The following is a 14,677-nucleotide window of genomic DNA, read 5'->3' on the forward strand; positions in this document are numbered from 1 at the left end:
TATGACAAACTGAAAATGGGAGGAGATGGCATGTACACATGACATATAAGGGGTGATTTTCACTTGGCAAGCTTGTATGAGGTGGCAAGGGTCCAAGAACTCTGTACCCCGCGGTTATCTTTTGCTTATGCGCTATTATTGGAACCAAATTATCCCTTATTTTATTCAAGTTATATTGTATCCAATTTTATATATTTTTTTTTATTTTAACTATTTAAATAAAATTGTTACTACTTTTAATATTGTTTGGCTTTTTTTATGATGGGATAAATGGGCAAACATAACATCATGATGCCATTAACTTGAGAAATGAGGAGGGTCCTTGCTGGGGCGTGGAGCACATGGGGGACAATCTGCTGGGTGTGGCACAGCCTGCGCAGCAGGTGCAGCTCCTGCCAAAGGAGTCTTGTAAGACTGTCCTGGCCTTAGAGCTCTACTTTCTATGCAAACTGATGTTTCATGTTAGCCTTGAGAAGATGAACCACTTTACAGGCACCTCCACAGGCTGACAGCCATGGGACAGTTGAAGCAAATGCTGCCTTGAATGTTGGTGCTGGGCCTGATAGTTCCCAAGAGACACTCTCTAGAACAGGACAGCCTGGCTAAACTGCCTGCCACCCTTTCCTCAGCTTTGCAATAGGGTAAAACATTCAGATGCATCCATTGCCAAGCCCCACAGCAGAAACAGGCTGCATTGCTGGATATTCTGCAACTTCACAGCCCACAACGCGTTTTCCCTGCATTTGTTGTTTTCCAGAGGTCTGCAGATTTGGGGATAAATGGGTGGAAAGAGCCTCAGTCCTGCTGTAGCTCTGTGTACTGGGTGCCCTCTGATGGGTCAGCATCAATTGTGCTTAATTGCTAAATTATTCATATGTCATGTATTACTTTAATCTTTCTCCGAGTAAATACTGTGAAAGAAACTGAGTATCAGACAGTGCAGGGAGACTGAATTCCTCCCTCTTCCGTGCAGGCAGGCCTAGTGTGCAATGCTACCTTTGTGTTTAGCTGAGGACAGAGCCTTGTGCAGGTGTCTGAAGGTGCAGGGAGAGCCCAGGCTCCTTCCCCCAGCAAGGGCAGGGAGCAGCTCTGGCCAAGGCCGGCGCTGCCGCTGCTCCTTGTCCCTGTGCGCAGGGTTTGCTCTCTCCTCCCCAGCAGCCGCCCCGCCCCGGTGCGCGAGTGTGCGGCCCAACTCCTCCTGTCCCTGGTGGAGAGAATTGGAGTCACCCAGCTCGCAGGCACCCCCAGGGCTGAGAGGCTGCCACACGTGGCAGGGAAGCTTGCTCAGGACTGCCACAAGGACACAAGTAATGATCTTCATTTCACCTCCCAAAACAGGAAAACCGTTTTGTGTCTGGCTGTAAAGGTGAAACCACGCAAGAGTGGAAACTAAAGGGAACATGAAGTTACCTCACGGTGTGAATAAGGGTCATAGAATCATGGAATATGCTGAGTTGGAAGGGCCCATCAGGGTCATCGAGTCCATCTCCTGGCCATGTGCAGTGACCCCAAGAGTCACTCCATGTGCTTGAGAGCATTGTCCAAACTCTTCTTGAGCTCTGTCAGCCTTGGCACTGTGACCACTGCTCTGGGCTGCCTGGGCAAATGGCTGTACTGGGAAACCTTGGGTTGGCCAGCAAAAAGGAGCATTGCCACCTTTTTGCTGTGGCTTGAAGGATTCTTTACTGAGATCAAAAGAGCTCAGATCAGCCAGTCCAACACTTTTGTTTGGCCTTAGGTGCACAACACAAAGCCAAAGTGTTGGCTAATGTTCATCACTGAAGGATACCAACATCCATTTTTCGTTAACTTCAGACTTTCTAGAAATATTTCAGGGGTCTTTAGCCAAAATATTCAGTCTTTCTAAACCTGTTCTGCAGATTTCTAGAATGCTGTTATCTGTGGCTCAGTGAGTTCCAAACTTCTTCTTGAAGAAAACTGTGGTTTCCTACTGGCAAAATCGAAAAGGAATCTTGTGATTTCAATGGGGACCAATAGAGGAATCTTTGGTGCATATCCCTGCCCTTGATGGCATGCTATGCCATTTGATGGCTTTGACTGTGGGAAAGATTTTTTTTCTTTTTTTGGTTGCTTTCTGAAGTGTCCATGCCATGTCCCTCATATCTTGCCCCCTAAGTTGTGTCTTCCTCCTTGACTTTTTCCCCTGCTTTTGCAACATCTGTGAGCTTAGTTTTGGCATGTTTTGGTCTTTTGCAATGCATCTGATTTCCTCACAGCCTATTTTTTGAAGACACTAAAATTCCCGTGTTTCTGCTTTTTGCAATTGCATTTCATTTGAACCTATCTCCTTTCCGGAGTGTTTGTTAGCCTTTCTTTTGGGATTCGCAAGATTCCGTATCCCTTCCCGAAAAGAAAAGGAAATTTCCTTACGGGAATGGAAAAGGAATCTTGCGATTTCAATGGGAACCAAGAGAGGAAATCTTTGGTGCATGTCGCTGCCCTTGATGGCATGCCATTCCATTTGATGGCTTTGACTTTGGGAAAGATTTTTTTCTGTTTTTTGGTTGTTTTCTGAATTGTCCGTGCCATGTCCCTCATATCTTGCCCCCTAAGTTGTGTCTTCCTCCTTGACTTGTTCCCCTGCTTTTGCAACATCTGTTAGCTTAGTTTTGGCATGTTTTGGTCCTTTGCAATGCACCCGACATAATCCCTGGCCATTTTCTTAGAGTCACTAGATTTCCCAAGTTTTCTTTTTTTCTCCTCCCATTGCAATTCCTTTGATGGTGTCTCCATTCCAGCGTGTTTTAAGTCGTTCTTTTCTGTTTTGGCCTTCAGTGGGGATCAATTTTGGCAAGCTTTGCTGCATGTGCCTGCACTTGCTGATGTATGGCTTGCCTGCATTTTGGAGGGTTTGACTTTGGGAACGATTTTTTTTTGGTTTTTTTTGTTTTAATTATTCATGCCATGTCCCTCATATATTCCCCTCCAAGTTATGTCTTACTACTTGACCTTTTCCCCTGCTTTTGCCACCTCTGTGAGCTTTGTTTTGGCATGTTTTGGTCCTTTGCAATGCACCTGATATAATCCCGGGCCATTTTCTTAGAGTCACTAAATTTCCCAAATTTTCTTTTTCTCTCCTCCAATTGCAATTTCTTTTGATGGTGTCTCCATTCCAGCGTGTTTGTAGGTCCTTCTTTTCTGTTTTGGCCTTCAGTGGGGATCAATTTTGGCAAGCTTTGCTGCATGTGCCTGCACTTGCTGGCGTATGGCCTGCCTGCATTTTGATGGCTTTGACTATGGGAAAGATTTTTTTCTTTTTTTGGTTGTTTTCTGAAGTGTCCATGCCATGTCCCTCATATCTTGCCCCCTAAGTTTTGTCTTCCTTCTTGACTTTTTCCCCTGCTTTTGCAACAGCTGTGAGCTTAGTTTTGTCATGTCGGCCCCTGCCAGGCGTCTGAGCAGGGACGAGGAGGCAATGAGGCCCCAGGCCTGCAAGGGTCACTTGTCCCATCGTGGCCTCAGGCCCAGGCCCAGCAGCCATGGCCAAAGTGCTGCCCATGTTGGCTCTGGCAGGGCTGTCTCGCAGCTGCTGCCCATCCCTGTGCCCTGTGCAGCCCAGGCTGTCCCACGGTGTCCCTGCCCTGCGCCTCTGTCCCTGCAGGCTGTCGGCATCCCCCGGCTGCCCTACCTGGCCGGGCCCTTCCTTTGCTGACAGCTCTGCCTCCTGCCTGCCCCTGCCTGCCCACACAGAGCCTTGGGCTGCTCCAGGCTCCTGCTGGGGACGTGCTGCACCACAGCCCTGCCCTGCCAGGGAAATTCCTTTCTGCTGCTGCCCGGGCTGGGCCTCCCCAGCTGCCCTTGTGCGGGGTGCGGAGGTTCAGCGATATCACACCATAACAAATATGATCCAGTGAAGCCAAATTTATTATCCCTAAAAAGACTATATTTATAATAAATCTCTACTGTCCACGTGTCTCTAGCTAATACATGATTGGTTAATCCTAGCTGTTTACACATCTAAAATAGAATGCTGATTGGATCACCTAATTTTTCATGCGTCTTGCTGTCCTCTTCTGGCCCACTCATGGTTCAATTTTTTCCTTCTTTCCCAAGCTTGCTGTCAAACTTGCTGAGTCCTGATGACTCTTCTTGTATTTTTCTCAAAGATATACCAACCCCATTTCTGAATATGTCCATTATCCATTGTTTGTGAATGTGTCCATTGTCCATTAGTACAAGCAGGTTGGATTGTGCATCGGCTGAATATGGCCCTTGTCTAGCCAGAACTCCTCAATCTGCAAAAAACTTTTAGCAGTTCCCCAGTTTTGTTTTTGCACAAGCCAGACTGATTTAAAAGCACGCTCAATTATTTTCTTCACAGCAAGGCACTACAGGCAGAATTGAAAAAAGAAGACAAAGTATCATTATGCCAAAGGGTACTGAATCCTTGAGCCAGCCTGTTATTCCCCAGGACTTTAGCCACTCATCAAAAGAATTCTCAACCACTGTGAGCTTTTTCATATTCTCCTTAAGCAATGACAATTTCTTGTCAATAGATCCAGAGTGGTCAGAGACATCCATGCAACACATCCCTTCAAAATCTTCATGCTCATCTCCTTGTGCTAGCAACAAAAAATTTATAGCAGTCCTATCCTGTAACACAGCGTGGTGTATGCTACCTACATCAGTGGTAAGCTCATTCCGGATTGCAGATGTAATGTTGATTTGTTTTCCTGTCCAACAAGCCAATCGTTTGAATGATGTAAGAGCCTGTGATGAAGCTAATCCTGGTGTAAAAAGTGATGCCAGGATAACCGAAGGCCAATTCCACAATTCTACTTTATCCTTGCAGTCTGAGCCTAATAGATGCTCACTACATTTTGGCCGTTGGAATTTGTGCCTGATGTCAAGCATCTCTTGAATGCTAGGGGCAAACAGTGTCAATTTCCCAAATTAGCATGGTCCTCCTAATTCTTTCTGAGGAATTGCAGGCCAAGTTTTATCTCCACCAAAGAGAAACAAAAGTAGAAAAAAGTTATTGCAGAAGCTATTGTAGAAGGGACTCTTCTCTCCAATGATGTAGAAGCTTTTCTTGTAGTAACTAATGCTGCAAGTAGAGTTTGAGAACCTTTTGATTGGAAGATTTTAGAAAAGATGAGAGCTGCATTTTCACAATTTGGTTGAAAATGCCAACTTGCACAGTCACTTCTGCAGTATATTTTTCCATCTAATGCATTAATTCCAGCTGATGTGCATACCCTAATAAGACTTAGAATGCCACCCCATCAGCAGGTGATGTTTCATAAAAGCTGGGAGGAAAAGTGTGCTCAAGAAGCTGCAAGAGCTAGAGTGCAGGGTGATCCTCTGTATGGTTTAACAGCACAACAGTTACTTGGCAAAGGGCCCGGGGCTACTGCCACTGCCCAGGCTAGGAGCATTGATCAAGTCTTACAGATGAGCCAACAACTAGCATGTAATGCATTTCTTGCACTTCCAGATAAGTTACACACTATGTCTTTTACACAGATTTGTCAAAGAAAGTATGAAGACTTTGATAAATTTGTAGACAAATTACATGAAGCTATCTATAATCATTCTGATTTCAATTCAGACACAAAGATACAATTGGATGGACTTTGGGATCATTTCTCCATTCCAAATGGCTTTACCCTCTTTCCCAGTCAAAAGAGCCTTCCATCTCTTCCAAAAATTGCCTGCTGAAACTCTTCTGCTCCCATCCAAATCAGTTCACTACTCCAGCATAACCCTTGAAGCACGGACAGATGACTCTTCAACTAATTATAGTAGAAAAGAAGGGTATTTATTGCAGCCCTGGTCACATGTGAACTAGTTTCCAGAGACATGTGCAAGGAGTTGCAGACTCCTGTTCTCTATTTCTACAGAAAAGGATTTACATTAGGTTTCTAAGGACCCAAAATACATAATTATTACCTGCCTGCTTCGCATTTTTATCAGCTGAATATCTATTACAGCTGCGCAATTGTATTCCCTTAAGTGGATTGGTGGGATTTTGAAATGAGGGAGTGGTTGTATGGGAGGAAGAAAGCAGTCTTCCTCATGGTGAACTCTCCTCCCATGGCCAGTTGGCAAGACCTTTTGACCTGCTGCTCATGGTCCAAGCCTCTCCTAACTGTTCAATTATTCTTAAGGCAAGGTCTTTCTATGGTCTCAGCTTCTTCACAATTGCTTCCTCTATCCCTGTCACTCCTAGCTTTATGTTCCTAATATATTTGGTACTCTTTAACTAAGGCACATGATTTCTGCTACCTGTATTACTAACTTAGCTTCTTACCTCATTTTAAAATCTTAACTAAAATATGCAATCTTCTACTATCCCAATTCTCTTCCCAGCTGGGCCCTCGACTCATCTGCACTTTTCAATTTTCCTCATTACATTTTCAGCTAAGCCCTTGACTCACCTCAGGCACATCCCCGACTGCCTCTCTCCCAGCAGCTCAGAGCTGCATTGCACAGCGCTTGCTGTGCACCACAGAGCACAAAGCAGGCTGGCCTGCTGGGCCTGAATATTTCTGCCAAACACTCTGCATCTCACACCTTTGCTCTGGCTCAGTGCAGAACTGCAGGGTTGCAGGCGCTTCCTCCCAGAGCTGCGTGAGGCGCTGGCTCCTGCAGATGGGCCCTGCCAAGCTGTCCCTGCCTCACGCTGGCCTCGCTTGCCTGGCACAAGTGCCGGGCCTGAAGGAGCTGCCCTGTGCTCCAGCCTGCCGAGCAGCCCGGCTCCCTGCCCCGGTGCCCAGAGTGCTGCACACACTGCTGGCCTTTGCCAGGAGTTGCAGGGCAGCCGGCAGAAGAGGAGGAATCCTCAGGCAGCCCAGCGGCCCGCGGCTGCCCTTGGCCTTTCTCTGCTCTTGGGCACACTCCAGACGGCCATGGCCCCCAGGCCGGGCTGTGCCCGGCACGGCTGCGCTTCCCCTCGGCAGCAGCCAGCTGCCACCTGGGCTCTGAGAGCGGAGGATTCGCCCGCTCCCAGCAAGAGGCACCCAGGGCCCGGCTGCTGCCTCTTGCAGCTCCAAGGGCCTCCTTCCAGCCTGCCTCTGCCGGGGCTCAGGCTGCTCCGGCCTCTGCCGGGGCTCTGCTGGGGCTCCAGCCCGGGCAAGGCCGGGCCCGCTCTCACCTCACAGGCGCTGACAGCTCTGCGCCACAGGAGACCTTCCCGAGCACCCTCTCTGATCTCTCTGCTTTCTCACTTGAGCAAGGCTCTCCTCCAGCCAAAGAGATTATTGCATTTAGGGATACAAATCCAAGTGGCAGGAACCCCATTGCTCTCCAGTCACAGCTGAAGGCCTGCATCTGCACAAGATGTTTGGGCTGCCTCATTCTTCCTTTGGTTTTGCCTTCAAATGCCATTGCCCTTTCTGCCTCAACTAGAAATACCACAGCTGTGCCATAACCAGCCAGTGGGTCATATTCCAAAGGCAGTGCGGTCTGGAGAGGATGAATGAAGAAGAGCCCTCCTCACTTATGAAACCATACAAAAAAAGCCATATGTGTGACTTAGTACCAATAAAAAACAATTGGTAATTCAGAAAAAAATGTTGAATTTTCTGAAGGGGTCAGAAGGAGGAGAATCTTCCAAGTGAGTTGATGTTTCAGAAACTTTATTAATTACAACTCTAATCTATAATTCTATGCTACAAGTCTCTTTAGCAACCCTACTCTACAATCCTACTCTAAATTGGTAACAGAGATAACATCTTGACATAATTGCTATGTTCTCGTCTCCTAGGGTTAGGGTTAGGTTTAGGCTTAGGCTTAGGCTTAGTCTTAGGTTTAGGCTTAGGCTTAGGCTTAGGCTTAGGCTTAGACTTAGGATCAGGTTTGGGTTTAGGTTTAGGCTTTGGCTTAGGCTTAGGTTTGGGGATAGGGAAAGGGTAAGGGATAGAGATAGGGATAGGGTTAGGGTTTGGGTTAGCATTTAAGGTTAGGGTTAGGTTTTAGGTTTAGAGTTTAGGGTTAGGGTTATTCGTCTTCTTCACTGAGTTGATGACTTGTGCCAGGATGAATGGTGGCTTGGCTGAAGTTACAAATGGATGCTGTCCACCGGAAAAAAAAAAAAAAAAAAAAAAAAAAACAAAGAACAGTGAACCATTACTTTCCAATCTCATTGCTTCAGGGACTCAATCAGGATACATCAAGTTCCTGGAAAGACCCAGAAAGAGGAGCAATGGGACCATCTGCTCCCCAGTCATCCCCAATGTGCAAGACCTTGCCATCACAGGCAAACCTGGCCCAGAATCCCACTCATCTGTTTATTGTGATGTCTTCATCATGCTGGGATTTTTGCCCTGCCAGCGCTCTAGAAATGGCGCTTTCTGTCCCTGGGTTTTCTTCCTTTCAGGAAATTCCCATGACTCACATAGGTCCCTTCCTTTGAAAGACAGGCACTGTGCTGATTCCCACAGGGACAGAAAGCAGTGTCTGCCTTTCCATGCCCTGCCCCTCGTGTGCTGGATGGCACCTTCCTTCCCAGCAGGGCCAGCCCAGTGGCACTGGGCCCTGCAGTTCCCTCTCTGCCACACAACCTGCCAGTAAACCTGGCACAGTTCCCGTCTGCTTGAGCGCGCCAGGCAGCAGATGGGGCTGGGACAAGACCCTCCCAGCTGTCCCTGTTTGCATGGCAGAAACCTCTGAGGGTGGGCTGGGGGGCACCAACCAGGGCCCCTCAGAGGCTCACAGTGAGTCCCCCACAGCCCCTCCTGCCCACAGCCAAATCTCTGACCCCTAGGCTGGGACTGGCTTCCTTGGGTTCCTCCACCACCATTTCATGTCTCTGTACCCTGCATTGCTCTACTTCAATTCTTTTGCCATTAGATAAAGCTGAACACTCCACAAAATCACAAAAGAGGGCAACAGACACAGTCAGAGGACAGAGCACCTCTCCTCACAGGAAATGCAGAGGGAGCTGGAGTTATTCAGTTTTGTGAAGAACAGGCCCCAGGGAGACTTTATTGCCACATTCCAAGACTCTTCAGTGGCTTTGAAGAAAGTGGGGGACATCTTTTTTAACAGAGCCAGTTACAATAGGATATGGACAAATCTTTTTAAACACTAAGGGCATCTAATCAGAGTAGGTCTAAGGAAGAACTTGTGTACTCAGAGCATGGTGCCACACTGGCACAGCTTGCCCCAAGAGCTTGTAGGTGCCCCATTTCTGCAACCATTCCGGCTCCGGTGGCAACGGGCTCTGAGCAACCTGATCTCTTTAAAGATGTCCCTGCTCATTGCAGGACACTTGCACCAGAGGACATTTACAGGGCCCTGCCAGCCCAGCCCAGTCTAGGATTCCTCACCATTTTCATTTGAAGAGCAGCAAGAGTGGAGGTGAGGAGGAAGGGGGCTCATCTGCTGCCTTGGGCTTGAGTGGAGGAGGAGCCCATCCCTCAGAGCCTGTTTCACCTGCAGCCCCTTCACATTTTACCTGCAGGAGCTCCTTGGCAGACCAGCGCTGCTCCTCGTCTGTCTGCAGGCAGCAGCTCAGGAAGTCACGCAGCAAAGCCGAGAGGAGCTTGGGCTGCCGCAGCTGTGGAGTCCCTACTGTGGCTATCAGGTATGTAGCCTGGAGAGAAAGGAGACACCAGGCTCCACCTCCTGCTTTCACATCTCTAAGGCTCTCCCAGATCCCTTTGTTTAACCTCTGTTCTTCAGTGGCAGTTTCTGCCCTGGCACAGACCCAGAGATGACTTTCCTTTACCAACCAAAAACCCAAATCCCAATGCAGCCACAGCTTTTCCACCATCCTGCAGATCTTGCCTTGGCAGCTGATTTCATTGCCTGACCTAGTTCCTAGTGGGAACTACATCAGCAAAAGGACATTTGCTTCTCTGAGGATTCATGCCAGCTTGAGATGGTTTTTGGAAGAGGGACTTTGCTACACTAACTGATTTCAAGGGTTAGTACATGAAAGGCATCTCTGCAGTGCTTGTTGGTCTTTTAAGCGCACATGCCCTAGAACAAAACTCATCAAGCTTTTTGTGCTGTTCTTGAAAACAATGGGAATTGGAAGAAAAGAAAGGAAATCCATCAGTTAATACCCAGGTAGGGAAACAAACATTTACAATCTCCTCTTCAACACAGACACATTAAGATGCCTGCACAAACGTATTGGGATGAAAATGCCTGCTTGGGCACACAGGAGCCACTTGCAGCTCTGTCTCTCAGCAGTCTGAAAATTTCAGCTTCCCATTTTTGCAGCCAAAGAAAAATTGTCTAGGTCAGAAGAAGGAGAGGTGCCATCCCTATGGACACCCTCTAGTCATTTGGCTGCTCAAGTCAATGCATTAATGGTAGGCCCATGCCAGAAAGTGCCAGGAAACAAACAGGAGGTTTTGGCAGGCTCTCCGCATCACCAGGCTCTGGCTTGGTGACGTGCAGAATGTTGCTTGGGCTAGGAGAGAAACACGGTCACTGAGTGTTTCAGCAGCACTGCACAAGAAGCAGAAGAGACTCTGTGCATTACACCCTCATGCCCATGTTTTCCAGTAAGAAGAAACTGCACACAGGGTTAGGTTCCTCTCTAAAGACCACGGTTTTAGAAACTTTGTTGGGTTTGGGTTTCCTTCCTTCATTTCTGGAAAGATAACAACACTTTGAAGATGCTTTTCCCCTGTTATTAAGGCCATCTACACAGACAAAAGAACTGGAACCACTAACCCAAAGGAAAGTGTTGAGTGAGAATGGAGTTTGTTTGGAGTTTGTTTGCAGGTGGTAAGGCTTGAGTTCCCCCACTGATGCAAGCAAAAGTACAGCAGATGCTGATGTGTTGCAGGGACATTTGTAGGAGGGGACCTTGGTGGAAGTAGTTGCAGCAGATGGCAATGGGATTTTGTCCAGTGGCACACAGGACATGGGACAGGTGAGAAAGACAGTGGGATCAGTGAGTATTTGCTCCTTACCGTGCCAGAACTTTCGCCCAAGTAAGGAGGTTCTTGTTCTATCATTTCAATTCCCACAATTCCAAAAGACCATATGTCCACTTTGGGGCCATATGGTTGACCTGTCACCACTTCAGGCGCCATCCACCAAGGAGTCCCGGTTACCGAGCACCGTCTGCTCTGCTCAGGGCTGAGCTGAGTAGCGAGGCCAAAATCAGCTGAGGAGAAAACAAAATACTGGTTTTATCTGAATTCTGTGCAATTAGGAAAGCAAGCAAAAGAATTCCCCAGTAGAAGTTTGAAATTGCTCTGTTGAATCTCCTGGCATTGGCGACTTTAAAAATCCCCCCATGTTTTACACTGTCTCTAGCAGTGGCTTTTGTTCTTTGGAAACTTTAGACTCATAACTCCCTCCCTCTGGAAGGGACCCACACAGAGCAAGGCCACTCTTGACTGCTTGTGGCTCCTTCTACCTCTGTGCACGTTGCAACTGTGCCCTCAGCTCGCAGCAGGGGTCCCTGCACTGCCACCAGCACCATTTTTGGGGAGCTGGCAGTCACGCCAAGCAGCCCCACAGCCACATCCCTGGAACGCTGCACCTGACCAAGAATATACTGACCCAGTTTGACAGAACCGTCCGTTCTGAGAAGGATGTTGTCACTCTTCACGTCTCGATGGATCACATCGTTTGCATGAAGAAAATCCAGTCCTTGCAGGCACTGAGCGAGAAAACAGAAACAGAAGGGCAAAAATGAGTGATGTGATTTCATCACACAAGAAGGGAAACAAAGAATCTAAAAGATTCCCTCTCCAGGGGAATGGGGAGTAATGGCACAACAGTCATGGCCACTGAGAGGAAGAGCTTGCTGCTCCAACACTTGCAGAGCAGGACCTTTCTGAGGAAAGGCACGTCAGCTTTTGAAAGAGCAACAGCACCTGCTGTTGTAGGCTGTCCCCTGCCAACCAGCCAGGATGACTCCTGCTGCAGCGCATGTGCTCAGAAGCAAAGAGCATTCTGGCTGCACTCCTATCCTTTTTAGCTGAGCACTGAGAGAAACGAGTCTCTCTCTTCTTTCTTTGCTCTTTGTTTCAAATCCTGCCACCAGCACCTTTGCTTTTACAGGCAAGGAATGCAGTGAAGACAGACTCCAGGCAAACATTTAGAGAGGCAAGGAGGAGAACAGCAACTACAAATACAAGAGACAGAGCGAGAATACAACAGCAGGAGATAAGAGTACTGGCACTGAGTACAGGGAGTGCAGGGGCACTGGCAGGCCTTTCACTTGAGATGCTTTTACTTGCCCATAGCATAGCAGCAACACAGAAACAAAGCTCGGCACAGGAAACCTCTCCTGTTCTGAGCCCCTATTTCCCAGACAATCCTGCCCAAGCCCTTGGAAACACAGATGGCATTGCTGACCTCCCGACTGATGGCTGCCATCTCATCTTCAGACAGGCAGGTCTGGCTGACGATGTCGCTCAGGACACCTCCATCCATGTACTCTAAAACCAGCAAGAGTTCCTCGCCCAGAAGGTAGCTGAAAGAAGGAAACAAGGGGGTAGAGATGAACATGCATGGCTACGTTGATTTTTTGCTTCCAGGTTTCTTATTTCCAGATGCCTTTGTGACAAGGACAGAATCAAAGGAATAGACATTCCCTCTTGGCTGTGCATTATTTGCAATCTGTGCAGTCTCATAGAGAAAGACACATCTGTGAAAAAGGAGATGTCTTAGAGGGGCAGCAAATGAAAAGTGCAGTTTAGAATAAGCCCAGATATAAAACATTCCAGGCATGGTGTTTCTGGAAATAAGCACCTAGTCTTCCTGGCATGCATAGCAATGGCAAAGAGGGGCAACAATCCAAGGGAAATCCACTTTAGGATGGTTCATCTGCACTTAAGAAACTTTAAAAAATCAATCCCAAATAAATGTGGAGGCAGTGAACTTTGAGGTTATTGAGTTAGGAAGATACAGCTGATCCAGGTTTTGAATAATTTTGGAGTAATTATCAAACTAGGTGTGCCAGGGAAGACTCATGCAGACAAGATGCACTCTCTTCTCATCCATTGGAGATGAGTAGAGAAATATGAATAAATAAAAATTAACAGCTTTACTTGCTGCCACTGACCAAAGTGGGTTTTTAACCTCTCATGTTTGCTTTATGTAAACACACATCCATGGGATAAGACCATGACCTCTCACCTGTCTAAATAATTCACAACATTGGGACTCCTATACGTCTTCATGATCGTTATTTCATTAAAGGTTAGCTCCTTCCTCCTCACTCCTTGAAGATTTATTTTTTTTATTGCCACCTAAAATGACATTGAAAATCAGGAACTTGAGGGGTTGGTGGCACGAGACCACAAGGCACGTGGAGCGAGTGATTTTGCAATGACACAGCTGAGCTGTGCCCAGCTGCCTTGTGACTAGGCACTGCAGTAATCAGGAACTGACATTCCAACAGCCCATTTCTCTGCTCCCTTGGGAGCCAGTTACAGGACACGTGGGGCCACTGACATTTTGCCTTGACCACTTGGTAACAATGGTGTCTCAGTTATCACCCACAAACCTCTGACCGCACTCTCTGCTGCTTTGTTTGGGACTCAGAAGAAGGAATCCATGCCTTAATACTCTGTGGATACATCTTGTGATATGGGCAGGGCTTAGGGCTTTCAGGGACGCCTTGCAGATCTCTCCCTACGTGCAGTTCCCTAGTGCAGCACTGCAGGTGGCTAAGGAACTGCCAGTAACTTTCAGATGGATTTGCTGGCAGCCAGAAATGAGAATTCAGGACTCTGAAGCTGTAGCCCCAAAGAGCAGTGAGGTGCTCGCAGGCACCACCTTTGTTTTAGCAATGGAGAGCGAGTGAGCGCGTCCTTCTCTGAAAGGAACCGCTGCCCTCCGTGCCTTCCTTCCGGCAGCTGAGGAGGACAAAGTCCCAAATGTGTTCTGTGGGCTGGCACCAGTCTGTGCTTCTTGTGCCTTTTCAGCACAGCTCTGCCCAAAGCTCCAGCCACAGCTCACACCAGAGGGGAAAGCCCTCGAGTGCAGCAGAGCCTGCAGGGGCTGTTGACATTTACCTCTCCTCCTGTGGCACTGTCGAGTGCTCTGTAAACATGCCCAAAAGTCCTAGAAAAAAAACAGAAGCAGAGAAAGGAGAAGCTGTTTAGATCTTGCAGTGAAAGCCAGCCCACACAGGAGATCTCTGCTGGAAGTGTCAAAACCTGCAGGATGCAGGAGGGCTCTGCCAGAAGGGAGATGATGCATTTTCCTCTCAAGTGCATGGGCACTGGGCCTGTTCCTGAAGCACTGGGGTCCAATTTCTAAAGGGAGTTTAGTCTTTCCTCTTGGGTTTCACTGTCTGAAAAGTGTGGTTCCTATCCTGACCACAGAGTGTTTCCCTCTTCAAACCAGGGGAAAGAATTGTTCCTGGGAACTGTGGGAACTGTTATCTCACAGCTTTGATAGGGCATAAGTTGCTTTTTCAGGCAAGCAAGTTACTTCTCTTTTCATTAGTGTGCCAGTATGATTTTGAGACACACAAAAAATGCTAAAGAAATTACCACAGAGCTGTCCCACACTTGAGAGACAAGGAGACCTTCCAGGTCCTGTTGCTTGATGCAGGCAAGACCTCGGTAGCAAGGCATCTCTGACAATGCCTTCTGAGCCCACTCACAAATTCTGAGCAGCATTGAGAGATGGGACGATCTATCCCCAGTGTGTGATCATCTTTGCAGCTGTCCTGACTTCACGCTGGATAGACGTTCCACCCCAAACACACCTGGCCCACGGTTGTGCA

Source organism: Ammospiza nelsoni, chromosome 22 (assembly GCF_027579445.1).
Source record: "Ammospiza nelsoni isolate bAmmNel1 chromosome 22, bAmmNel1.pri, whole genome shotgun sequence".
In the NCBI taxonomy this organism is placed as follows: Eukaryota; Metazoa; Chordata; class Aves; order Passeriformes; family Passerellidae; genus Ammospiza; species Ammospiza nelsoni.